Source organism: Protopterus annectens, chromosome 2.part2 (genome assembly GCF_019279795.1).
Source record: "Protopterus annectens isolate FY-2018-M chromosome 2.part2, PAN1.0, whole genome shotgun sequence".
Taxonomy (NCBI): Eukaryota; Metazoa; Chordata; order Ceratodontiformes; family Protopteridae; genus Protopterus; species Protopterus annectens.
In genome coordinates this window covers 870131356-870157563 of record NC_056730.1, presented here as the reverse complement: position 1 = coordinate 870157563, position 26208 = coordinate 870131356, and the positions used below count along the sequence as shown (strand labels likewise).

At 45.5% G+C, this 26208-nt stretch overlaps 1 protein-coding gene across 2 annotated transcripts in view; it reads left to right on the top strand.

Annotated features, from left to right (window-relative positions):
- TUT7 (terminal uridylyl transferase 7) overlaps window positions 1-26208 on the top strand; it is a 3176298-nt gene that overhangs the window by 2779519 nt on the left and 370571 nt on the right. The window lies entirely within an intron of this gene.

Here is a 26208-nt window from a genome sequence, read left to right as displayed (position 1 = left end):
TGGATTTTAATTTATTTTCAGTGCATCCATTTTAAGTTTAAATGAGGTGATGCTAGATGCTGTCCTGTTTTTGTGGGGAAGGGGGCTGATCTGTACATTAAGGATTTTCTCTGCTAAAATGTGAAGACTTAATTGTTCATTCACAAGTTCATTGCCCTTTCTGTGTGCCCTTCACAGGTTACCTTTAAGAAATGTACCGCTTAAAAGTAAAGGCATCTCTTGTACACTTTTATGGTAATTAGCATTTAATATTTAATTAACATCCCCCAAGATTTTTTCCAAAAGTAAATATAGACGGCCATATATGCAAAAACTTGCACTATGTTTTGTTGTTAATTTTAAAGTAGCTTTGTATGATCATGACAGCATGTCAGTGCACTTAGATTAAAATGTTTATGAAATAGTGCATTTAGTGGGGAATCAGTATCTTTTGCTGTTTCCAACATTATTTTCAAAAGTGAAGTTTCTACCCCCTTTAATTTTGAGGTCTGTTACTGGGGTTACTCCTCAGTGGGTAGGCTGTTAGGATTTCCTCTCTTACAATTCACAGCTCCCCAGTTGGCTGTATTATTTGTCTGTTCAGCTGCTATATTAAGTGTGCACTTGCCTTCTGCAAGCATATTCTGAGGCAATATCATAGTATATGCCTTCAGTGGGTACATACTGTGATGTTGCCCAGTGGAGTAGAATAGGATTACTAAGCTATATGCCAGTCTACTCTTTTTAGGATGAGCATAAATTAAATCATTTATGTAAGTGCCTTAATTTCAAACCAGCTGCCTGAAGAGGCAGATGATAAATCTTAAGGTCTAGCTATCACAAGATGGCAGCAGTTAATTAAGAATGGCCAGCACAAGGATTGGTAGGAGGGTTCCTCACATGACTTTAGACCAGTTCCAGAAAACAGTCGAAAATGGAAGGCTGACATTGGTCACACACTGTTAGACCCTAGTCTATTCATAAAACCATGTTGTGGTCTCTGCAACTTCTGTTTGACTAATAAGGGGTCTTGTGTCTGCCCTCCTTGTTGGCTGATGATAACAAGAGGTCTGCTAGAGATACATCCCTGGTAATAGTCTTGGATGGTGCATTCTGAAGTGACAGTAGCCATAGACCCCCATGCAGTGACTCCAGCTTTCTCACAACTGCTTGCAGCTTGAAGGTGGTCCTACAAGTCCCATAGAAGGTATTAGATGGCTTGAGGCAGCATTGAGGGCTCTTCTTCCCAAGCTTTACTACCAGTCCCTCCATCCCTGGTTTTAGCAGGTCTCAGTGACCCAGACTGAGTAGGGTCAACTGTGGCCTAATGTAGATTATGCCCTTGACATTGGACATTTTTTTTAACTATGTGATGGGGTCTTTTGTCTTCTTGGGTTCAGGAGCACATCTTTAATTTTGACAGCCTTCTTTGTACATCTCTCCTATCTGCTACTATTCAAAAGTTTTGTCCCTTAGTGTGAGGTGTTCCACAATCACATAATGCAACCCATACAAGTGGTGGTCAAGCATAGGTCTACTTAGCCTTTTCTCTGCTTAGGGAATGGGACGTGGAGGATTATCTGAGAGATAGATGTGGATAAGTCCAACCTTCCTACCCCTTGATCACCTATATTTCACAGAAGCCCCCAGGTTTTTGTAGACAGGCCTCTGTGACTCCCTTACCTTCTTCCAGAAATTTCTGCATAACGATCTCTGTAAGAAGTTGGAGGAGCATTTTGTAAATGCAAAAACAGTCTTGGATAAAGGATGCTTTTGCTATCTTCCATCAGGGAAACATCAATATACCATTCTCTCTGCTCTCAAGAAGGAAGGTGCTGTCTACAGTACAGGCCTGCAACTGAATGGAGTGAGCGCCTTTCCTTGCAACCAAGATCTAGCTCCTTCATGAGCTCTGTGGTCCAGCATAAGTCCCTGAGACCACCACACCTAGCCACTTTCTAAAGAAAAGACTGAAGCATAGAAAGAGGTATATATGACGGTGTTTCCTAATGCCTCATTGGTAATTAAGTACACCAACTCTCTTTGACTTATCCTTGTTCCAGTCCTTATTCATAAATTATACTCTAGAAAAGCTTTCAGCCCTTTTCTGAATCAGTGGTCAAAGAAAACACCATCAGGACCCTTACAACTGCTTGTAGAGCAGCAAGTGCATAGTAAAGTTTAAACTAATTTGATGCTTTGCTTAGAATGGTAGGCTGTGGTATGTACCCGCACAGAATTATGTGGCTCAAGCTGTCAGTTTTTAAGGATGAGGTTGGGCAGCTTATCATGGAAACCCCTTTTTGAGGAAGATTTTCTTTCGATTGGCCCTTAGGATTTGGCTGGGGATCCTCAGAGAAGGAAACTGGCCCATAGAACTATATAGAGCCTTTGTTATCCACTAAGCCCCCTTAATGTCCTCCAGGGATAACAACTGTCAAAGGAAAATAAAGATGTTTTTCATGTTTCACTGTTGCAGTCATCACATTTGGGTTATCCCTGCCAGGGTAGCCCTCGGCTGGCCTGAATACCAGAGGCTTAGTATTTCTGTGTTGGTTTCTGTCATTTCAGGAGTGACGTCGGGTCATCAGTAGAATAAAGTAAAGCAGCCGACGCCATTAAATCAGTCTTTCTTGCTGTGGAACCCGAAGCAGAAGCAGATGTTCTTGTTTCACTGCTGCAGTCATTACATTTGAGTTATCTGATTGCAGGTAGCCCTCAATCGGCCTGATTAACAAAGCCTTGGGTCCTGCGTCAGTTGCTGTCCCTTCTTCCATGGCGTCAGGGGTATAAAACATGCAACCAACGCCATTACATCAGTCTTTCTTGCCGTGCGGTGCCCGAAGCAGAAGTAGTTCGCAAGTGCCGGTCGGCCGACTCATGAAATTTTCGTTTTCGAGTTTCAGAACCGAAGTCTTCAACTAAAAGCTAAGTACCCCGTTGGGTAAACGTTTTCTTGCTCTTAACCGATGTCAGTAAAAGTAAATAATTGCATTACTTGTGGAAAACAAATACCTCATAAGGATTTTCATTCATACTGTATTCCTTGCCTAGGCCCAGACCACGACGTACCTCGCTGTCGGTTTTGTGCCTTATTTAAACCATGAACTGTCTGTCCTCAGTATATTTATGCTTCTAAATATTTTGGTGCTTGGTTCAGTTATCCTGATATGTCTTCGGTCAGCTGTCCGACTACCGATGTTCCGAAAAAACGCAAAGATAAAGACAGAGACAGGCCGCCTAGGTCCAAAGCTGCCAACGACACTTCTCCTAAGCCAGTCGCCAGTTCGCCGGTACTCAGTGAGTCGCTTTTGCAGCCCCTGATACCCACTACTTGTGATTCGCAGGCCTCTACTGAGACCCATTCGGAGTCCGGTAAGCCGCGAGATGCTTCAACTGTGGAACCTGTGGATGTCTCTACCTTGGATGGGTCCAGAGCCACTGTGCAGGCACCGGCTTCTGAGGGTGTATTCAGGCCTACTGACTTGCGTATTAAACCAACGCCATCTTCTTCTTCAAGGCCTAAATCTCAAATCATGCCTAAAAAACTGACGCCCATACCGCATGGTCAGGCCTCTATGCCTAAAAAGCAGATGATGAGAATGTCTGAAGACCTTATTTCTTTAATCAGGGGAAGCCAGCCTTCCCCCTCTAAAAGACCTAGGATTGCGTTTGTTTATAATAATTCCGAACAGAATTCTGAATTTTCTGTTTCCTCTGATGACCAGGATTTACCCTTATCTACCTATGAGGATTCTGATGCTGAGGACTCCATTCCCTCTGCCCCCCTCCCCAGAGGATTTCTCTTTTGGTGAAACCCTGCATACTCTAAGGAAGCATTTTCATTGGGAAAGTCAGGATTTCTCTGATTCTAAAAAGAGGCTTAGGGATTTCTTACTCCTGCCCCAGCACAGGCCTTTAGCCATACCTCCTGTATTAGACATTGTTGATGATGCAATTGCAGAATCTAGCTTGGCCCCTGACTCTTTACCTCCTGCTCCCAGGAAACCTGATAGATATTACAGGGTCCCTGACTCTCTCAAGTTCCTTTTCAAAAATCCTACTGCGGATCCTGAGACCATTTCACAGGGGCCTAAGAGCATTAAAGCTACTACTGCCAAAAATCCTACCCCCTCTGATAGAGACTCCAGGGCACTGGGTAGATGGGGTAAGAAGGTATACACTTCTGCAACTTTGGCAATTAGGGCCTTAAACTGCCAGTTTCATATGTTGAAGTATCAGCAGCATATTATTGGATTGCTTATACAGAAAATTATGTTTTTTCCTGATTGTGCTGAAAGTAAGGAATTACAGGATTTATTGCATTCAGCTGAGCAGGTTGGAAAACATATTTTGCAATGTGGTTTTGACTCTCTAGAGGCATCTTGCAGGGCTGTGGTAACTGCGTCTGTACTTAGAAGGCATGCTTGGCTTAAGGAGAAGTCCTTACCAGATCATGTTAAAGCAAAATTACTGGATGCTCCCTAAACCAGGACCACCTGTTTGGCAACAAGGCAGAATACGTTCTTAAAAAGATGGAAGAAAATGCTAAATCTTTGCAAACTGTTAAAGATTTTTTTAGAAGTACAACCTCCAAGATTTAGTAGGCATTGGCCTTCCAAGAATTGGTCCTTTCCTGCCTCTTTCAGACCTTCTCAGTCCAAACCCAGATCTGGCAGAGCTCCCAGGCTGCAGTCCCAGGGTACACACAGGACTAAGCAGTGGGGGGCCTCCACTTTCAAATCTGGGAGTAAGAAGACTCCTCCCATGGTAAACTGTCTCAATGTCTTCCTTTTAAAATTTCCAAGCACTTATCAACTGACTGCCCCTTTGGGGAGAAAGATTGCTCTTCATTCAAAGAACTGGGAACTCATTACCCAGGACAAATGGGTTTTAAATAGTGTCCCAGGGATACAGATTTCACTTCCACATGTTGCCAACACCAAGCGGGTGGCCAGACCTACCCCCAAATCAGTGGGCAGAGGCCCAAAAACAAGTACTTTCTCTCTTAAGTATGGGGACTATTCAGTTGGTACCAGAAAAGGAAAAGGGACAAGGTTTCTACTCAAGACTGTTCCTGGTACCCAGAAAAGACAATTCATGACATCCTATTCTGGGCCTGTCTACTCTAAACACCTTTTTGGAGATTCCAAAGTTCAAGATGCTGACTCTTTGCCAGTTGCTTCCTATGCTAGGCAAAGATGCCTGGTTGGCAACACTAGATTTAAAAGAAGCATACCTGCACATCCCAATCAGGGAATTTTGCAGAAGATACCTACGCTTCAAAGCAGGCTACACGCACTGTCAGTTCTCTGCATTGCCCTTTGGCTTATCTACTGTGCCCAGGGTATTCACAAAGTGCCTAGCTCCAGTTATTGTATTTTGCAGGCAAAGAAATATTCAAATATACCCATACCTGGATGATTGTCTAATTCAGGCAGAAAGCCAGGACATACTTTTGAATCATCTGGCCTTTGTAAAAAGGGTTCTAACTTGTCTGGGTTGCACCATAAATGAAAAGAAATCACACCTGGTACCCTGTCAACAAATTATATTCCTGGGAGCAAGCTTGAATACAACTTCCCAGATGGCTTACCTCACGCCAGAAAAGCAAATTCATTTGACAACCTACTTCAAACAAGTGACCACAAAAACCCTGCTATCTGCAAGACAAATACTGCAAGCCTTTGGGGTTCATGGCCTCCTGCATTCTTCTAATTCCATATGCAAGACTGCATATGAGGAAACTACAGTGGTATCTAAAAAGCCTATGGTGTCAACATTCTCAAGACCTAGAAACAATGATTCCTATCATGCCTTGCCTACACCTAGAGTTCCTTTGGTGGGCAGAGGCGTGCCACCAAAAGCAAGGGACTAACTTTCACACCACCCCTTGCCGCCCAAACCCTAACAACAGATGCATCAGACTATACATGGGGGGTTCACCTGGCAGGGAAGTGCATTCAGGGCAAATGGAACCCAAGTCAAATGCACCTGCGTATCAGTCAGAAAGAAATGTTAGTTGTACAGAATGCTCTGACAGCCTTCAGTGACCACATTCTTCCAGGACAACTAATGGTAAAGACGGACAGCACCACTGTTATATGGTACATAAGCAGGGGGGTACACATTCTTACCCCCTCTGCAGACTAGCCATGACATTGTGGAACACAGCCTTGAGCTACCAAGTGCACCTACAAGCTCAATTCCTGCCAAGAAAATGAAATACACTGGCAGACGGACTAAGCAGAAACCTCATGGACCCACACGAGTGGAAACTGGAACCAAGGATGTTCTTCATGTTTCACTGTTGCAGTCATTACATTTGGGTAATCTGCTGGCAGGTTGCCCTCAGTCAGCCTGATTAACAAAGTCTTGGGTCCTGCATTGGTTGCTGTCCCTTCTTCCATGATGTCAGGTCGTCAGAGGTATAAAACACGCAGCCGATGCTATTACATCAGTGTTTCTTGCCACACGGTGCCCGAAGCAGAAGCAGTTTGCAAGTGCCGGTCGGCCTACTCCTGAAATTTTCGTTTTCGAGTTTCAGATCCGAAGTCTTCTATTGAAAACCTAAGTACACCGTGGGGAAACTTTTTCTTGCTCCTTACTGATGTCAGTAAAAGTTAATTGCATTACTTGTGGGAAACAAATACCTCATCAGGATTTTTATTTGTACTGTATTCCTTGCCTAGGCCCTGACCACAACGTACCTTGCTGTCAGTTTTGTGCTTTATTTAATCAACGCACTATCAAACGTCGGTACATTTTTGCTTCTAAATATTTTGGCTCACGCTTTAATTATCCAGAAATGTTGTCGGTCAGCAATCTGACTACTGGAATACCTAAAAAAATGCAAAGGAAAAGACAGAGACAGGCTGTTGAGGTCCAAAACTGCCGACGACACTTCTCCTAAGCCAGTCGCCAGTTCGCCAGTACTCAGTGAGGCGCTTTCGCAGCCTCTAATACCCGCTGTTTCTGATTTGCAGGCCTCTACTGAGACTCATTCGGAGTCCAGTATGCCGCGAGATGCTTCAATTATGGAACCCGCGGATGTCTCTACCTTGGATGGGTCCAGAGCCGCTGTGCAGGCACCAGCTTCTGATGATGTTTTCAGGCCTACAGATTTGTATATTAGACCGATGCCATCTTCAAAACTAAGGCCAATATCTCGTCCTATGTCTAATAAAATGATGCCTGGGCCACATGTGCATGCCCCCATGCCTAAAAAACAAATGATCAAAATGGCTGAAGATTTAATTACTCTGATCAGGGGTAGCCAATCCCCCCTTTCTAAGAGGCCCAGGCAAGACATTGATTATGAATCTTCTGAACAGGATTCTATTTCTTCTGACGCTTCTAATGACCAGGAATTGTCAATACCTACTTATGAGGACTCTGATGCAGAAGATTCCATTCCTTCTGCTTCTCCTCCTGAGGATTTTTCTTTTGGGGGAACTTTGCATACCTTAAGGGAACATTTCCACTGGGAAAGTCAGGATTTCTCTGAATCTAAAAAGAGACTTGGGGATTTTCATCTTCTTCCTCAGCATAGGCCTTTGGCTATACCTCCTGTTGTAGATATTGTTGGTGATGTTTTTTTCAGAATCTAGTATGGCTCCTGATTCTCTGCCTCCGGCTCCTTGTAAGCCAGACAGATGCTACAGGGTTCCTGACTCCCACAAATTTCTTTTCAAAAATCATGTTGCAGATCTTGAAACCATTTCTCAGGGTCCCAAGGCCATAAAGGCTTCTACTGCTAAAAATCCTACCCCTTCTGATAGAGATTCCAGGGCGCTGGATAGATGAGGTAAGAAGGTTTACACTACTGCAACTTTTGTAATCAGGGCTTTAAACTGTCAATTTCATATGCTAAAATATCAACCGCATATCATGGGGCTGCTTAAACAGAAAATGATGTTAATTTCTGACTGTGTGGAAAACAAAGATTTACAGGATTTATTGCATTCAGCTGAACAAGTTGGAAAACATACTTTGCAGTGTGGTTTTGATTCTTTGGAGGCCTCTTGCAGGGCTGCTGTAACTGGGTCTGTGCTAAGAAGGCGTGCTTGGCTCAAAGAGCAAAATCTGCCTGATCATGTTAAAGCAAAATTGTTGGATGCTCCTTTACAACAGGACCAGCTCTTTGGTAATAAGGCTGAAGAAGTTTTAAAAAAGATGGAAGATAAAGCTAAATCTATGTAATCTGTGAAAGATTTCTTACAAGTGCAACCTCCAAAATTTAGTAGGAACTGGCCTACTAAGAACTGGTCCTTTCCAGTTCCTTCGAGAGCCACTCAAGCCAAACCCAGACATTCCAAAGGCTCCAGGTTTTAGTCATAAGAGACTTTCAGAACAAAGCAATGGGGTGCCTCCTCTTCCAAATCTGGAAACAGCAAGACACCTCCCTATGGTAAGCAGTCTCAATGACTTCCCTTTACACTTACCAAGCATGTACCTTTTAGCCGCCCCTTTGGGGGGGAAACTGGCTCTTCATGCAAGAAACTGGCAACTTATAACGCAGAACAAATGGGTTTTAAATATAGTATCCCAGCGATGCAACTTTCATTTCCACACGTTGCCAATTCCAAACAGATGGCCAGACCTGCCCCCAAGTCAGTGGGCAGAGGCCCAGAAACAAGTACTTTCCTCATGAACATGGAGGCTATTCAACCAGTACCAGAAGAGGAACAGGGACAAGGTTTCTATTCAAGACTTTTCCTGGTATCCAGAAAAGACAAATCATGGCGTCTAATAGTGGCTTCTCTACTCTAAACACCTTTCTGGACATTCCAAAATTCAAGATGCTGACTCTTCACCAGTTACTTCCTATGCTAGACAAAGATGCCTGGTTGGCAACTCTAGATTTAAAAGAGGCTTACCTGCATATCCCAATCAGGGAATCTTGCAGAAGATACCTCCACTTCAAAGCAGGCTACTTGCATTACCAGTTCTCTGCACTGCCCTTTGGTTTATCTACTGCGCCCAGGGTCTTTACAAAGTGCCTGGCTCCAGTAATTGCATTTTGCAGGCAAAGAAATATTCAAATATATCCATACCTGGACGACTGTCTAATTCAGGCAGAAGACAAGGACACTCTTCTAAACCAATCTGGCGTTTGTAAAAAGGGTTCTAACTTGTATAGGGTACACTATAAACAAAAATAAATCACAACTGGTACCCTCTCAAAAAATTACATTCCTGGGTGCAAGCTTGAATACAACTGCCCAGATGGCTTTCTTTACGCCAGAGAAGCAAATTCATTTGGTGACTTACTTCAAACAGGTGGCCACAAAACCCATACTTTCTGCAAGGCAAATACTGCAAGCCTTGGGGTTCATGGCCTCCTTCATGTTTCTAATTCCATATGCAAGACTGCATATGAGGAAACTTAAGTAGTACTTAAAAAGTCTATGGAGTCAGCATTGTCACAGCCTGGAAACAATGATTCCTATCATTCCTTGCCTGCAACTAGAGTTCCTATGGTGGGCAGAGGCCTGCCACCAAAACAAGGGACTGTTGTTCACACCACCCCCTGCCACCCAAACCCTAACTACAGATACATCAGACTATGCTTGAGGGGCACATCTGGCAGGGAAGTGCATTCAGGGCAAATGGAGCCCAAACCAAATGCACCTTCATATCAATCAGAAAGAAGTGCTAGCCGTACAGAATGCACTGACAGCCTTCAAGGACTACCTTCATCCAGGACAATTGATAATGACAGACAACACCACGGTTATGTGTTACTTAAACAAGCAGGGGGGTACACACTTCTACCCCCCTTTGCAGACTAGCCATGGCATTGTGGAACACGGCCTTGACCTATCAAGTACAACTACAAGCTCAATTCCTGCCAGGAAAGCTGAATACTCTGGCAGACAAACTAAACAGAAATTTCATGGACCCACACAAATGGAAACTGTAACCATGGATTTTCAACATGTTGACACACAAATGGGGGAGCCCACACATAGATCTTTTTGCCTCACCCCACAAGTATCAGTTGGCCAAATTTTGTGCAAGAACTCATCACAAAAAAGCCTGGAAAGTGGATGCTCTATCCTTCAGCTGGACAAAACCTGTCAGTCTATGCCTTTCCCCCTCTGCCTCTGCTCTCCGAAGTTCTACTAAAAGTCAAAAAGGACAAACCAAAAATGATTTTGATTGCTCCAGACTGGCCTCGCCAACACTGTTACCCACTCCTGCGCAATGTGTCACACCTTCCACTGTGGCACCTGCCTCAGACACCTTACTTACTGTTTCAGCAGAACAACCAAATTCTGCACACGCAGCTCCAAACTTTGAAACTTGCAGCATGGCTAATCACCTAAATTCACCCTTAGCATCCCTCAGCAAACCTGTGATGGATGTCATTTTGGAGGCGAGAAGGCCTAGTACTAGAAATTCTTATGCTGACAAATGGAAAAGATTCTGTGCCTGGAATCATTCTCAAGGGATTAGCACAGCAGTGCCCAACATTCCTCACATTTTACAATATTTAACTGAGATGCTTCACAAGAGCCTGTCCTTTTCTTCCATAAAAATCCATGCCTCAGCCATTTCAGCTCATTACAACACAGAACCTCCCTCTTCTCTCATCCTCTGCTAAAGCAGTATCTCAGAGGGGCCAAAACCTTAAGACCACCCAGGAGAGCTCCAACCCCTGCCTGGGACCTCAATTTTGTATTGGAAAAGCTCACTCTCCCTCCTTTCGAGCCAGCTGTTACTGCAGACTTAAACTTTCTCGCCTGGAAAACAGCTTTCCTTTTAGCAGTCACTTCAGCTAGAAAGATTTCCGAATTACAGGCTCTTATGGCAGTGGAGCCTTTCATCATTTTTCATGTGGACAGCGTATCTCTCAGGACCAATCCATCTTTCATGCCTAAGGTGGTATCTAGTGTGGCTCTTAATCAGACCGTTCATTTGCCAACTTTCTTTCCCAATCCACAGAACAAGGGGGCGCAGATTCTGCATTCATTGGGTGTACACAGACAACTTAAATTTTACTTAAACACGACAAAATCTCAAAGAAAATCTGAACAACTGTTGGTGGCATTTGCTGCAGGGGCAGAGGGAAAGGCTATTTCAAAGCAAACCATTTCCAAATGGATAAGTCATTGCATTAATTTCTGCTATATGCACCATGGAAAAGCTATCCCCCAAGGGATCAGATCCCATTCCACCAGGGCTGCATCTACTTCTGCAGCCTTTCCCAGAGGTGTTCCTACCAGGGACATTCTAGAAGCTGCTACCTGGAGCTCAGTTCATACGTTCACCAAACATTACCATTTAGCGTTGCTCTCTAAATCCAGAGCTGGCTTTGCCACTGCTGTCCTGCAAGGCCTTATAGCTGGTCCTAATGCTGTATAATTCCCTCCACCCAACCATAGCTTTGGGAATCTATCCAAATGTAATGACTGCAACAGTGAAACACGAAGAACATAGTACAGTTGTGTACACTTACCATAAATGTAGATGTTCGAGTGTATTCACTGTTGCAGTCCTGGTTACCCTTCCTCCAGCCCCCTATTTTTCTTTGGCTATACCTCTACTTTCTTTCAGTATGCTTAAAAGCCCTTTTGGTGTATTTGCTTTTGGGATTGGAGGTATATTTTTGTGTTTTTTAATTTTATTTGCTCCCCATTTGGGGGGCACCTGACATCTGGGGCAAGAAAAACTGATGTAATGGCGTCGCCTGCATGTTTTATATCTCAGACGACCTGACGTCATGGAAGAAGGGACAGCAACCGACGCAGGACCCAAGACTTTGTTAATCAGGCCGACTGAGGGCAACCTGCTAGCAGATTACCCAAATGTAATGACTGCAACAGTGAATACACTCAGACATCTAAATTTATGGTAAGTTTGAACAACTGTACTTTACCCTCCCTCCAGCCCCCTTTCTACTTTGGGCTATACCTCTACTCTAACTTACTATGCTCAAAAGCTTTTTGATGCATTTGCTTTTTTGTTGGAGGTATAACCTTGTATATTTATAGATTTAATTGCTTCCCATTAGGGGGGCACCTGACATCTGGGGCAAGAAATACTGATGTAATGGCGTCAGCTGCATGTTTTATACTCCTGATGACCTGACGTCATGGAAGATGGGACAGCAACTGACGCAGGACCCAAGACTTTGTTAATCAGGCCGACTGAGGGCTACTACAAGCAGATAACCCAAATGTGATGACTGCAACAGTGAATACACTCGAACATCTACATTTATGGAAAGTGTACACAACTGTACTTTTTTTCTGATGACCAAGAGTTGCCCTTATCTACCTATGAGGATTCTGATGCAGAGGACTCCATTCCCTCTGCTTCCCCTCCAGAGGATTTCTCTTTTGGTGAAACTTTGCATACTTTTGGGCAGCATTTCCGCTGGGAAAGCCAGGATTACTCTGACTCCAAAAAGAGGCTTTGGGAATTCTTACTCCTACCTCAGGCCTTTAGCTATCCCACCTGTACTGGACATTGTAGATGATGCCTTCTTGGAATCTGGCCTGGCCCCTGACACATTACCCCCGGCTCCCAGAAAACCTGACCAGTATTACAGAGTACCTGACTCTCACAAGTTGCTCTTTAAGAATCCTACTGTGGATCCTGAGACCATTTTACAGGGACCCAAAGGCATTAAGGCTACTACTGCCAAAAACCCTACCCCCTCTGATAGAGATTCCAAGGCCCTGGACAGATGGGGTAAGAAGGTTTACACTTCTGCAACGTTGGCCATTAGGGCTTAAACTGTCAGTTTCATATGTTAAAGTATCAGCAGCATATTATTGGATTGCTTAAACAGAAAATTATGTTGATTCCTGGCTGTGCTAAAAATAAAGAATTACAGGATTTAATGCATTCTGCTGAGCAAGTTGGAAAACATACTTTGCAATGTGGTTTTGATTCATTAGAGGCATCTTGCAGGGCTGCTGTCACTGGGTCTGTACTTAGAAGGCATACTTGGCTTAAGGAGCAAACTTTGCCAGATCATGTTAAAGCTAAATTTCTGGATGCTCCCTTAAACCAAGAACACCTGTTTGGCAACCAAGCAGAAGAAGTACTTAAAAAGATGGAGGAAAAAGCTAAATCTATGCAAACTGTTAAAGATTTCCTGCAAGTACAGCCTCCCAGATTTAGTAGGCACGGGCCTTCAAGAATTGGTCCTTTCCTGCCTCTTCCAGGCCTTCTCAGTCCAAACTCAGAACCAAAAGACCACCCAGGCTTCAGTCTCAAAGTACTCACAGGCCTAAGCAGTGGGGGGCTCCCACTTCCAAAGCTGGAGGTAGTAAGACACCCCCCTATGGTAAACTGTCACAATGACAACTTTAAACCTTCCAAGCCCTGCTCAACTGACTGTTCCTTTAGGGGGAAAGTTTGCCCTGCATGCAGAAAACTGGAAGCTCATTACCCAAGACAAATGGGTTTTAAATATAGTTTCCCAAGGATACAGATTCCACTTCCACTCCTTACCAACCCCAAACGGTTGGCCAGACCTACCCACAAATCAGTGGGCAGAGGCTCAAAAGCAGGTCTCTCTCTTCTAAGCATCAAGGCTATTCAACCTGTCCCAGAAGAAGAAAGGGGGCACGGTTTTTACTCAGGACTTTTCCTGGTTCCCAGAAAAGACAATTCCTGGCATCCTATCCTGGACCTATCTACCCTAAACACCTTTTTGATATTCACAAAATTCAAAATGCTAACTCTTCATCAGCTGCTTCCAATGCTATGCAAACATGCCTGGTTGACAACACTGCATTTAAAGGAAGCCTACTTGTACATCCCAATCAGGGAATCGTCAGAAGATACCTACGATTCAGAGCAGGCTACATGCACTGTCAGTTCTCTGCACTGCCCTTTGGCTTATCTACTGTGCCTAGCTCCAGTCATTGCATTTTGCAGGCAAAAAAATATTCAGATATACCCATACCTGGACGATTGTTTAATTCAGGCAGAAAGCCAGGACATATTAAATCATCTGGCATTTGTAAAGAAATTACTAAATTCTCTGGGGTACACCATAAATGAAAAAAAATCACATCTAGTACCCTGCCAACAAACTGTATTCCTGGGAGCAAGCTTGAATACAACTTCCCAGATGGCCTACCTCACGCCAGAGAAACAAGTTTATTTGACAACCTACTTCAAACTACTGGCCACAAAGACACAGCTATTTGCAAGGAAAATCCTGCAAGCCCTGGGGTTCATGGCCTCTTGCATTCTATTAATTCCATATGCAAGCCTGCATATGAGGAAACTACAATGGTATCTAAAAAGCCTATGGTGTCAACATTCTCAGGACCTAGAATCAATGATTCCTATCATCCCTTTCTAAAGACAGAGTTCCTTTGGTGGGCAGAGGCCTGCCACCACAACAAGTGACTGCCATTCACTCTACCCCATGCCGCCCAAACCCTAACAACAGACGCATCAGACTTTGCATGGGGAGCTCACTTGGCAGGGCAGTGCATTCAGGGCAAATGGAACCAGAGTCAAATGCACCTGCATTGCAAGCAAAAAGAAATGTTAGACAGCCTTCAAGAACCACTTTCTTCCAGGACAATTATTGGTAAAGACCGACAAACACCACTGTTATGTGGTACATAAACAAGCAGGGGGGAATCCACTCATACCTTCTCTGCAGGCTAGCCATGGCTCTGTGGAGCACAGCCTTGAGCTACCAAGTGCACCTACAATCTCAATTCCTGCCAGGCAAGCTAGATACACTGACAGATGATCTAAGCAGAAATCTCATGGACCCACACAGTTGGAAACTGGAACCAAAGATATTCAACATTTTGAGAAACAAATGGGGGAGTCCAGAGATAGACCTGTTTGTCTCCCCTCAGAACTACCAGTTGGACAAATTCTGCACAAGGACTCCTCACAGTCAAGCTTGGAAAGTAGATGCCCTGTCCTTCACCTGGAAAAACCCATCAGTTTATGCCTTTCCTACTCTGCTTCTCCTCTCTAAAGTGTTACTAAAGATTAAACAGGACAAACCAAGGGCAATACTGATTGCAGCAGACTGGGCAAGTCAACACTGGTAATCCCTCTTGGACAGTGTGTCACTGCTGCAACCATGGCACCTGCCTCAGACCCCTGCCCTGCTGTCCCATCAGGAGGGCCAGATTCTGCACCCACAGCTTCAAACCCTGAACCTTGCAGCCTGGCTAATTACATGATCTCTCTGCTACCATCCCTCAGTAAGCAAGTGATGGATGTCATTCTGGAGACAAGGAGGCCTAGTACTCCTCAAAACCGAGGTGGGATCCTTCAAAGCCCCCGGGCCTGTGGAAAATACGGCCCAGACCGCAGAATCCTTTATAAAAGCATTCTATGAACACCTTCAGGAATGCATGGATCATGCAATCCCAAATAAAACCAAGACCCAATCCTCCAAAGGCAGACGTCCTGTCTGGTGGACCCCAGCCATAAACAAACTATACAATAGACGGAGGAAGCTACTACATGATAGAGCAAAATTCCAAAAAGGGAAGGCATCTCTGATCAGAATTAGCAAAAAACTACGGGCACTCATAAAATCATCTAAGGCCAGCTTTGAGAGAAAAATTGCACAGGACACTAAGGATAATCACAAGGCTTTCTTTTGTTATGTTAGGAACCTGGGTGGGAATTCCCAGATATGCTCAGAATTAGTCCAAAATGACAAAAAATACACCAAACCCACAGATATTGCCAACATCCTAGCTGACAGGTTTAGAGCAAACCCCCCCCCCCTCCCCACCAAAAGGGCAAATATCTATCCCAGCGGAGTGCTGCCCCCCTGATCTCTCAGATGCTCAGGTAAGAGCCGCCCTCTCCAAAGCAAAAAAACACAGCATCAATGGGACCAGACGGTGTCCCGGGATGCATCCTACATGAACTCCAAAAAGAGCTAAACCCAAACATAAAACTACTGTTCAGTCTCAGCCTTACTACAGGATATGTACCCAAAGAGTGGCGTACAGCAACGGTGGTCCCTCTCCACAAAGGTGGTGCCTCAGTGGATCCTAGAAACTATCACCCCATAAGCCTGACTAGCTTGGTCTGCAAAGCTATGGAAAGGATCATTATGGACCTTATAAATAAAGATATTGGGGACCTACAGACACTGGATCCTACCCAGTTCGGCTTTGTTAAGGGCAGATCCTGCCTCTTAAACCTGGCCGATTTCTTTGAAACATTCACCAAGGCCATTGACAAGGGGAAGGTGGTCCACACAGCCTACCTGGACCTCGCAAAAGCCTTCAATACAATACCCCACTCGGGCATTATAGATAAGCTCACCAGCTTAAATATAAACCCCTATGTCACTAGATGGGTTGCAAACTGGCTCAAGGACAGAACCCACATGGTTAGAATTGCTGGAGCCATGTCAGACTCCAAACCAGTTACAAGTGACGTCCCACAAGGCTCAGTCCTGGGACCTCTCTTGTTCGGTATATATTTCTCAGAGGTACAGGCCAACACGGAAGGACTGTGGCTGACCAAGTTCGCAGATGACTGCAAACTGGGAGCCATAATCGACTCTCCAGCTGACACAAGCATCCTCCAAAAGGGCCTCATAGAAACAGACAACTGGTGCCAGAGCCATGGCCTCAAGCTAAACGCCAAAAAGTGTATAGTCATCCCCTTTGGCAAAAACAAAGTGCCCACAAATTACCACATAGGTGGTAATCCATTAAGTACAGAAGAAGTAATTAGGGACCTGGGGACCCAAGTTGATAGCAATCTCTCATTTGACAACCATGTGGCCAAAGTGGTTAGAAAAACATAGCCCACCTAATCATGAAGGGATTCACATCTAGATCAGGGGAGGTCATCGTGCCTCTTTACTCATCCCTCATCAGGCCCATAATTGAGTACAATGCCCCTTTTGGGATGTACCTTACCAGACACCTGCAGCAACTGGAAAGACCCCAAAAGTACCTCACAAAGAGGATCAAAGGGCTCAAATAGATGCCATATGCTACCCGGTTAAAGAAACTCCAGCTCTACTCAGTGGCATATACCGCCTGCTCAGAGGCGATCTGTGCCTGACGTATAAAGCCATGTCCAACCCGGAATTAAAGGACATGTTGCACCTCAGAAAATCCAAATCCCATCGAGCTACGTGCTTGAGAGACTTGAACCTCAGCACTGAAATAAATAGGACATGCTGGAGGGACAGATTCATAACCCAGAGGCTCCCTTCACTCTGGAATAAAATCCCAGTCCAGGTTAGGCAGAGTCCCTCATTGACTCTCTTCAAGAGGAATCTTAATGAATGGATGGGGGATCGTAGGTTTACCCCCGGGTATCACTTCTGTGTCACTGTTAGACAGAGGCACAGTATACTAACCTCGAAAAAGGGCATAGCAAAATTAATTTAAAATGGGTGGCGAAAGCCAAACACACTCTGGCTAGGCTTGTAAATGCCCTATGGCAGATAGCCTAGTATGAACCTATGAACTAGAAAACCCTATGCTGAAAAATGGAAAAGATTCTGTTCCTGGAGCCAAACTTAGGGAATGGGCACAACAGTGCCCAATTTACCACACATTCTTCAATACTTAACTGAGATGCTTCACAAGGGGCTTTCATTTTCTTCTATCAAAATTCATGCCTCGGCCATTTCAGCACATTATAATACAGAGCCACCCCTCTTCTCTCATCCACTGCTAAAGCAATTCCTCAGAGGGGCCAAAAACATAAGACCACCCAGGAGAGCTCAAACTCCAGCCTGGGACCTTAACTTTGTATTGGAAAAGTTCACTGTACCTCCCTCTGAGCCAGCTGCAAATGCAGAGTTGAAATTACTTTCTTGGAAAACAGCCTTCCTTCTAGTTATCACTTCAGAAAGAAGGTGTCTGAATTACAGGCCCTCATGGCAGTGGAGCCTTTCATCATCTTTCATGCGGACGGGGTGTCACTCTGGATCAGTCCTTCCTCTATGCCCAAGGTGGTATCCAGTGTGGCCCTTAATCAATCCATTCATTTGCCAACTTTCTTTTCTAATCCACAGAACAAAGGGGAATGAATACTGCACTCCTTGGACATGCACAGACAACTTAGATTTTACCTGGATAGGACTAAACCTCTCAGGAAATCTGAACAGCTGCTGTTTGCATTTGCTGCAGGGGCAGAGCGGAGGGCCATTTCAAAGCAAACCATTTCTAAGTGGATAGGCCATTGCATTCATTTCTGCTGTAAGCACCATGGAAAACCTATCCCACAAGGGGATAAGACCTCATTCCACCAGGGCTGCTTCTAACTCTACAGCCTTTCTCAGAGGTGTCCCTACAGTGACATCCTAGGAGCTGCTACCTGGAGTTATGTACATACCTTTATGAAGCTTTACCACTTGCCAATTTTTTCTAAATCCAGAGCTGGCTTTGCCACTGCAGTCTTACAGGGCCTTATAGCTGGTCCTAATGCTATCTCATTACCTCCTCCCTTCCTTAGCTGTGGTAATCTACTTAAAAATGATGACTGCAACAGTGAAACACGAAGAGTGTAGTACAGTTGTGTACACTTACCACAAATGTAGATGTTCGAGTGTATTCACTGTTGCAGTCCTGGTTACCCTCCCTCCAGCCCCCTGATTTCTATTGACTGTACCTCTAGTCTTGTTTATTATGGTTAAAGCTTTCTGGTGTATTTGCTTTTTGTTGGAGGTGTAACCTTGTATATAATTACTTCCCATTATGGGGGCACCTGACATCTGGGGCAAGAAAAAGTGATGTAATGGCGTCTGCTGCATGCTTTATACCCCTGACTACCTGACGTCATGGAAGATGAGACAGCAACCGACGCAGCACCCAAGACTTTGAAAATCAGGCCGACTGAGGGCTACTTGCAAGCAGATAACCTAAATGTGATGACTGCAACAATGAATACACTCGAACATGTACACAACTGTAATTTTCCCTCCCTCCACCCCCCTTTCTTCTCTTTCCTTACAAGGGACATATTGGTATTTAATTTCTACTGGTGTGGTTCTTCCACCAGAACCTGGCTCCTACTTGGGTGCTCTTGACAGGTTAGGGCAAGAAAAACTGATGTAGTGGTGTCGGCTGCCTTACTTTATACTACTGATGACCTGACGTCAGTCCTGAAGCGACAGCAACCGACGCAGAAATACTAAGTCTCTGGTATTCAGGCCAGCTGAAGGCTACCCTGGCAGGGATAACCCAAATGTGATGACTGCAACAGTGAATACACTCGACCATCTACTTTTATGGTAAGTGTACACAACTGTATTTTCTTTGCAAGCTGAGAGGGAGCTTTAAAGCAATAGGCAGTATTACTGATGCTGTATCTGCCAGCTAAGCCTAGAGGACAACTTCACTGCAGTGATAGCTCATGGCTGAAGAGTAATTGCACAGATGTAGTAGGTTCTTGACTTGGTTGTGGGTGGCCACACCTTAGAGCTGTTAGGTCCCCCCCCCCCCCCCAGGTGGAACACCACATAGAAACCAAGCTGCCTCCAGAGAGTTCAAAGATGGGCCTGGATGTTTCTCTTTAAAGAGACTGTAGTGACTGTCCCTCCTTCGGAATGATGACAGGTTCACTGCCATTCCAGAGGTGAAGCGAGACTGGACTTCCTTACCTTTTAACTGTTACAACTCCCATGAGGCAGTCTCATGTGTGACACTGAAAAGAAGGGAATGCAGTATGGGCAACAGCATGCTCCCACAACAAGGGACTGCCTTTCTCACCACCACCCCTGCCATCCAAATCCTCACCACAGATGCATAAGACTAAGCCTGGGATGCACACCTGGACGGCAGGTGCATACAAGGCTAATGGAGCCCACAGCAAATCCATCTGCACATCAACCAAAAAGAGATGATAGCTGTCCAGCATGCCTTGGCAGCTTTCAAGCACCTTCTCTCCCCAGGGGCTCTCCTGATCAAAACAGGCAACACCACTGTGATTTGTTATATCAACAAGCAGGAAGGGACTCACCCCTACACTCTATGCAGGCTGACCATGACCCTTTGGCACACAGCCTCTGCCATGCTGCTCCACCTGTTAGCACAATTCCTACCAGGTTCTCTCAACTCTCTGGAAGACCACTTAAGCAGAAATCTTCTGGACCCACACGAGTGGCAACTGAACAGAAAAACCTTCACCTAATAACTCAGAAATGGTGCACCCCGAAGGTCGATCTCTTTGCCTTCCACACTAACCATCAGCTCAGCAAGTTCTGCATGAGGGAGCATCATTGCATGGCTTGGAAAGTGGATGCCCTGTCCTTCCCCTGGGTCAGTGTATTGGTCTATGCTTTTCCTCCACTACCTCTCATCCCCAGGGTACTGCTCAAAATAAAGGAGGAAAAACCATGGACAATTCTTATAGCTCCAGACTGGCCTCACCAGCACTGGTACCCCTTGCTGCACAACCTGTCCCCACTGCCACCATGTCACCTCCCTCAGTTTCCAAACTTCCTGCTTTTGAGGGAAGGAGAATTCATGCATCCCCAATTGCAGACACTCATTGTGGCAGCTTGGCTTATTCCCTAACCCCCAATCAATCTGCCAACCTCAGTAAACCGGGTCTAGATGTTATACATGAGGCCAGATGCCCTAGCACTAGAAAGTCTTATGTTGACAAATGGAAAAGGTTTTGCACCTGTATTCAGGCTGAAGGAGCCAATGCGGCACAGCACTCCCTCCCTGTCATCCTGGATTACTTAGCTGACCTGCTGCACAGTGGTCTTTCCTTTTCCTCCATTAAAATTCATGCCTCTGCTATTTCTGCTCATTTTCCCACTGAGCAGCCCCATTTCTCACACCCTCTGATTAAACAGTTCCTAAGAGGGGCTAGCAACTTGAGTCCACCCAGAAGAGCACCAACCCCAGCGTGGGACCTTAACTTTCTGTTGGAAAAGCTCACCCTGCCCCCCCTTCAAACCAGCCTCTTCAGCAGAGCTAAAATTATTTCTCTCCTGGAAGACCACTTTCCTTCTGGCCATCACTTCAGCCAGAAGGGTCTCCAAGCACTTGTGGCTGTGGAACCCTTCATCATCTTCCATGCTGACAGGGTATCCCTCAGGACTAACCCATCCAAACCCTTCATCATCTTCCATGCTGACAGAGTATCCCTCAGGACTAACCCATCCTTCATGCCCAAGGTGGTGTCCAGTGTGGCTCTCATCGCATCCATTCATTTGCCCCCCTTTTTTGCTAACCCACAGAACAAGGATGAAAGGATCCTGCACTCTCTAGATGTGCACAGACAGCCGAGATTCCATCTAGACTGGACTAAATCCTTCAGAAAGTCTGATCAACTGCTGGTTAGCTTTGCTGCAGGGGCAGAGGGCAAAGCCATCTCCAAACAAACCATTTCCAAATGGATAGCATACTGCATCCACTTCTCCTATAAGCAACACAGAAAGCCTCCCGCCAAGGGGGTCAGGACTCACTTCACCAGAGCAGCCTCCACCTCTGCAGCATTCCTCAGAGGCGTCCCCACCAGGGACATCCTGGAGGCTGCCACCTGGACATCTGTTCACACCTTTACCAAACATTACCGCCTGCCTGTATTCTCCAAATCCAGGGCAGGGTTTGCCTCTGCCGTCTTGCAGGGCATCCTAGCCAGCCCCTAGTTTCCTTGAGTGCCTCCACCCATTTCCTCAGCTTTGGGAATCAACCCAAATGTGATGACTGCAACAGTGAGACACGAAGAACACAGTACAGTTGTTTACACTTACCGTAAATGTAGATGTTTGAGTGTATTCACTGTTGCAGTCCTGGTTTCCCTCCCTCCACCCCCCTATTCTTTCTTCTCTTTCCTTACAAAGGACATATTGGTATTTATTTTCTACTGGTGGGGTTCTTCCACCAGAACCTGGCTCCCACTTGGGGGCTCCTGACAGGTTAGGGCAGGAAAAACTGATGTAATGGCGTCGGCTGCCTTACTTTATACTACTGACGACCTGACGTCAGTCCTGAAGCGACGGCAACCGATGCAGAAATACTAAGCCTGGGGTATTCAGGCCGGCCGAGGGCTACTTTGGCAGGGATAACCCAAATGTGATGACTGCAACAGTGAATACACGTATTTTCTGTCTTGGACCTGACAGCAAGAACTATTCACCATATAATCGGCCTTGCTTTATTAAGTAAGTTAGTAGGGAACAGTATAATTCTCTTAGATTCAGTCAGGGATATAGTGAAGCTTAGTTTAGATATTATTTTTCTTTATTTGTTTGAGACTGCCCTTTAAAGTTGTTTTAAATATTTTCTGTGATTTTGAACTCCGATGTCACTGTGAATATATACTTATTTTCTTGTTCTTTTATTATTTATTATTAAATATATTTAAACATTTCATTGTGGCTAATCTTTTTAGAGATATTTAAGTTTTGAGAGTACTTGCTTATTTATTTAGTGACACTATGTGGGCCAGTACTAACAGCCTTGCTCTTGGCCAAACTACCATTTGTATTCATATTAGTATTACACAGTAGGATTGGACATCCTTTGTTAAGGGCCTTAAAATAGCGGTCATGGGGTTCTGGTGGCAGTGGTAACTACCTTATAGTATGGGCAAGAGGGAGTATAGCTAGTAAACCTGTGCCAGCCTCTCCCAGGTGTGTGTGTGTGTGTGTGTGTGTGTGTGTGTGTGTGTGTGTGTGTGAAATCACAGAGTGTGTGTATCAGCTACTTGGGCAGGGACACGAAACACTGGTTGGACAGAGAGTGTTGGAGGACTTGGCTTGTAACCCTGGCTAAGGACTCAACTCTATAGCTGTGCCAGTGGAGAGTCTTGTTGGGGACCTGAAGAAAGGTAGAGGAGCCAGCCCCTGACTGACTATAGTCTCTGTGTGCTCTTAAGGGAAATTGCACTTTATGCAGGAAGCTGCATCTAGAAATACTGTGTGTGTACCTGCTATCCTTCCAGTGAACATACCCCACAGGTGCCAGTGGTAAGGATTGAGGCTCCTTGATGTCCTTCAAGAATCCAACTGCAGTCATAACATATGGGTTGTCCTGCCTCAGGCAGCCCTCGGTCGGCCGAATTCCAAAGTCTGGGTCCGGCGTCGGCTGGTGTCGCCTCCTCTCCGACGTCACAACGGCTGGAGTATAAAGGCATCGGCCGACGCCATCTTCTTCAGTCTTTCTTGCCACGCGGTGCCCGAAGCAGAAGCAGTTCGCAAGTGCCGGACGGTCAGCTCCTGTGTTTTCAGTACCGAAATCATCTAAAAGCTAAGTACCCCGTTGGGGAACATTTATTCTTGCCTCAGCCGATGTCAGAACAAATTGAGAAAGTTAATAATTGTTTGTCTTGTGGTAAACAAATACCTCATAAGGACTTCCATTCTCTCTGCCTTCCTTGCCTGGGCCCAGACCACGACGTCTCGGCCTGTGCTGCCTGTGCTTGCTTTAATAAGCGCACTCTCAGGCACCGGGCAGAATTCGCCGAGGACTTTTTCGGTGAATCTTTCGCGTATATCATGCCGTCGGATAAACCGACAACCCAATCTGCTAAAAAACGCAAGGACCGGGACCGACATCCTCGGCCCGCGTCCACTACCGATGCTACTCCCAAACCCTCTGCTAGTGCTCCGGTCCCTTCGGAAGTGGTAAATCTACTGCTCCAGGCCGACGACACAGCGTTAACACGACCTGCGGTCTCTGAGATCTCTCTGGTGCCGGTTGTTGATTTTCCTCCGGAAACCGAAGTTATGGATCTACCCGACACCATTTCTGTGGACAAGGTTACGCCTGCACGTGGGGCTGCTAGGCCTCCTGTATCCATGTCCATCAAGGCCTTTGCACGTGCTAAGGCCGCCAGTCAGGCCAAGGCCCATCCTAAACCTACTGCCCAGGCCCCTTCTTCTGATAAACAGATCATGTCTCTGGCTGCTGATCTTATTTCCCTTATCAGGGGGTCTCAGCCTCATCCGGACAGGGGTTCTCAGCCACCTGCAGAGAAAAGGCCTAGAACTGAGCAGGCGGACAACCTCTCTTCGGATGAAGCCTCTGGGGATTCTGAACATTCTGATACCCAAGAAGAATCCTTCCAGGCCTACGAGGACTCTGATGCTGAGGAATCAATTCCCTCTGACTCCCCTCCAGAGGATTTCTCATTTGGTGAAGTCCTGCATTCCATGAGGGAACATTTTCAATGGCAGGGTCAGGAATTCTCCGACTCAAGGAAAAGGCTTCGTACCTTTCTCAAGCTTCCCCAGCACAGACCTTTGGCCATTCCACCTGTTATGGATGTTTTGGATGATGTTTTCTCTGACTCCAGTGCTAACCCTGATTCTCTTCCTCCGGCTCCTGTCAAGCCGGACAGATATTATAGGGTCCCTGACACTCACAAGCACCTTTTTAAGGCCCACTCTGTGGATCTAGAAACTATTTCACAGGGCCCCAAGGGAGTGGCTACCTCCTCTGCCAAAAACCCTCTGCCAGCGGACAGAGAAGCTAGGTCCCTGGAGAGATGGGGTAAAAAAGTATATACCTCTACTACCCTAGCCATGAGGTCACTAAACTGCCTTTTTCACTTGTTTCAGTACCAGGATTTTCTCCTGGATGATTTACAGAAAAAGTTAGCCTCTCCTGAGCCTATTGATAAAAAGGCATTGCAGGATCATATACATAACACTCAGCAGGTTAATAACCTTTTTCTTCAGTGTGGATATGATGCACTGGAAGCTTCATGTAGGGCAGCTATGACTGGGGCTGTGATACGTAGACATGCTTGGTTAAAGGATCAGTCTTTGCCTGACCACGTTAAAGTAAAGTTACTTGATGCACCTTTGGAAAAACAGAAGCTTTTTGGTGCTAATGCACAAGATGTATTGAAATCCATAGAGGAAAAAGCAAAGTCAGTACAGACAGTCAAGGATTTCCTTCAGGTTCAGCCACCCAGATTCAGCAGAAACTGGCCCTCAAAGAATTGGTCCTTCCCCGGCTCAGACAAGTTTCAAAGGGGAAAAAGCAGACGTGCCCGAGGTAGAGGGCAATACTGAGGATCTTACAGGGGCCGCCAATGGCAACCTCCAAATCAAAGAAGTGGCGCAGACAGTTCAGCTGCACCACAAGGACAATCACAATGACTTGACTTTCGTTCCGCCTACAAAGGTTCAAAGAGAAGCACCTTTGGGCGGAAAATTATCCTTATTCTCTCAAAACTGGCATATCTTAACCAAGGACAACTGGATTCTGGATTTGATAGACAAAGGTTACAGATTCCACTTCCACACATTACCAATAAGACAAGGCATGCCAAATCTGCCACATCATCAAAAGGCAGAGGCACTCTCTCAAGTTTCCAAGCTGTTAAGTATAAAAGCAATAGAAAGGGTTCCTCCTCAGGAGCAAGGCCAGGGATTTTATTCAAGGCTGTTCCTTGTTCCAGGAAAAGAAAACAAATGGAGACCCATACTGGACTTGTCATCTCTAAACACTTTTCTCATAGTGCCAAAGTTCAAAATGCTGACGTTGCAGCAACTCCTTTCCATGCTGGGCAAGGGGTCTTGGCTGGTCACTCTGGACCTCAAGGAGGCATACCTGCATGTCCCAATCAGACAAAGCTGCAGAAGATACCTCAGATTTCTTGCAGGGACAGAGCATTATCAATTCTCAGCATTGCCGTTTGGCTTATCTACTGCCCAGAGTGTTCACGAAATGCCTGGCATCAGTAGTGGCACACTGCAGACTGCAGGGGATTCAAATATACCCCTATTTGGACGACTGCCTCATACAAGCAGACAACAAACAAACCTTAAAAGAAAATTTGGACTATGTCATGCATCTACTACAGGCCTTGGGATACACAGTCAACATTCAGAAGTCAAAACTACTGCCATCCCAACAGATTATTTTCTTAGGAGCCAAACTGGACACAGAAAACCAAATGGCCTACCTCACAGAGGAAAAACAGCAGCATTTACCAGAGTACTTCAAAGGCCTAGCAAAACTCTCCCAGCTGACTGCAAGGAAAATCCTGCAGGCCCTGGGGTTCATGGCATCTTGCATCCTTCTGATACCTTTGGCAAGACTTCATATGAGAAAGCTACAATGGTATTTAAAAAACTTATGGTCTCAACACAGCCAAAGCCTAGAGGACATAATCCCACTTATTCCATGTCTACAAAAAGAATTTTTATGGTGGGCTCAAGCCAGTCAGCTAAACAAAGGCATGTCATTCAACAGACCTCAAGCAGGCCAAATGATTACAACAGACGCCTCAGACCATGGATGGGGGGCGCACATGGAGGGCAGATGCATT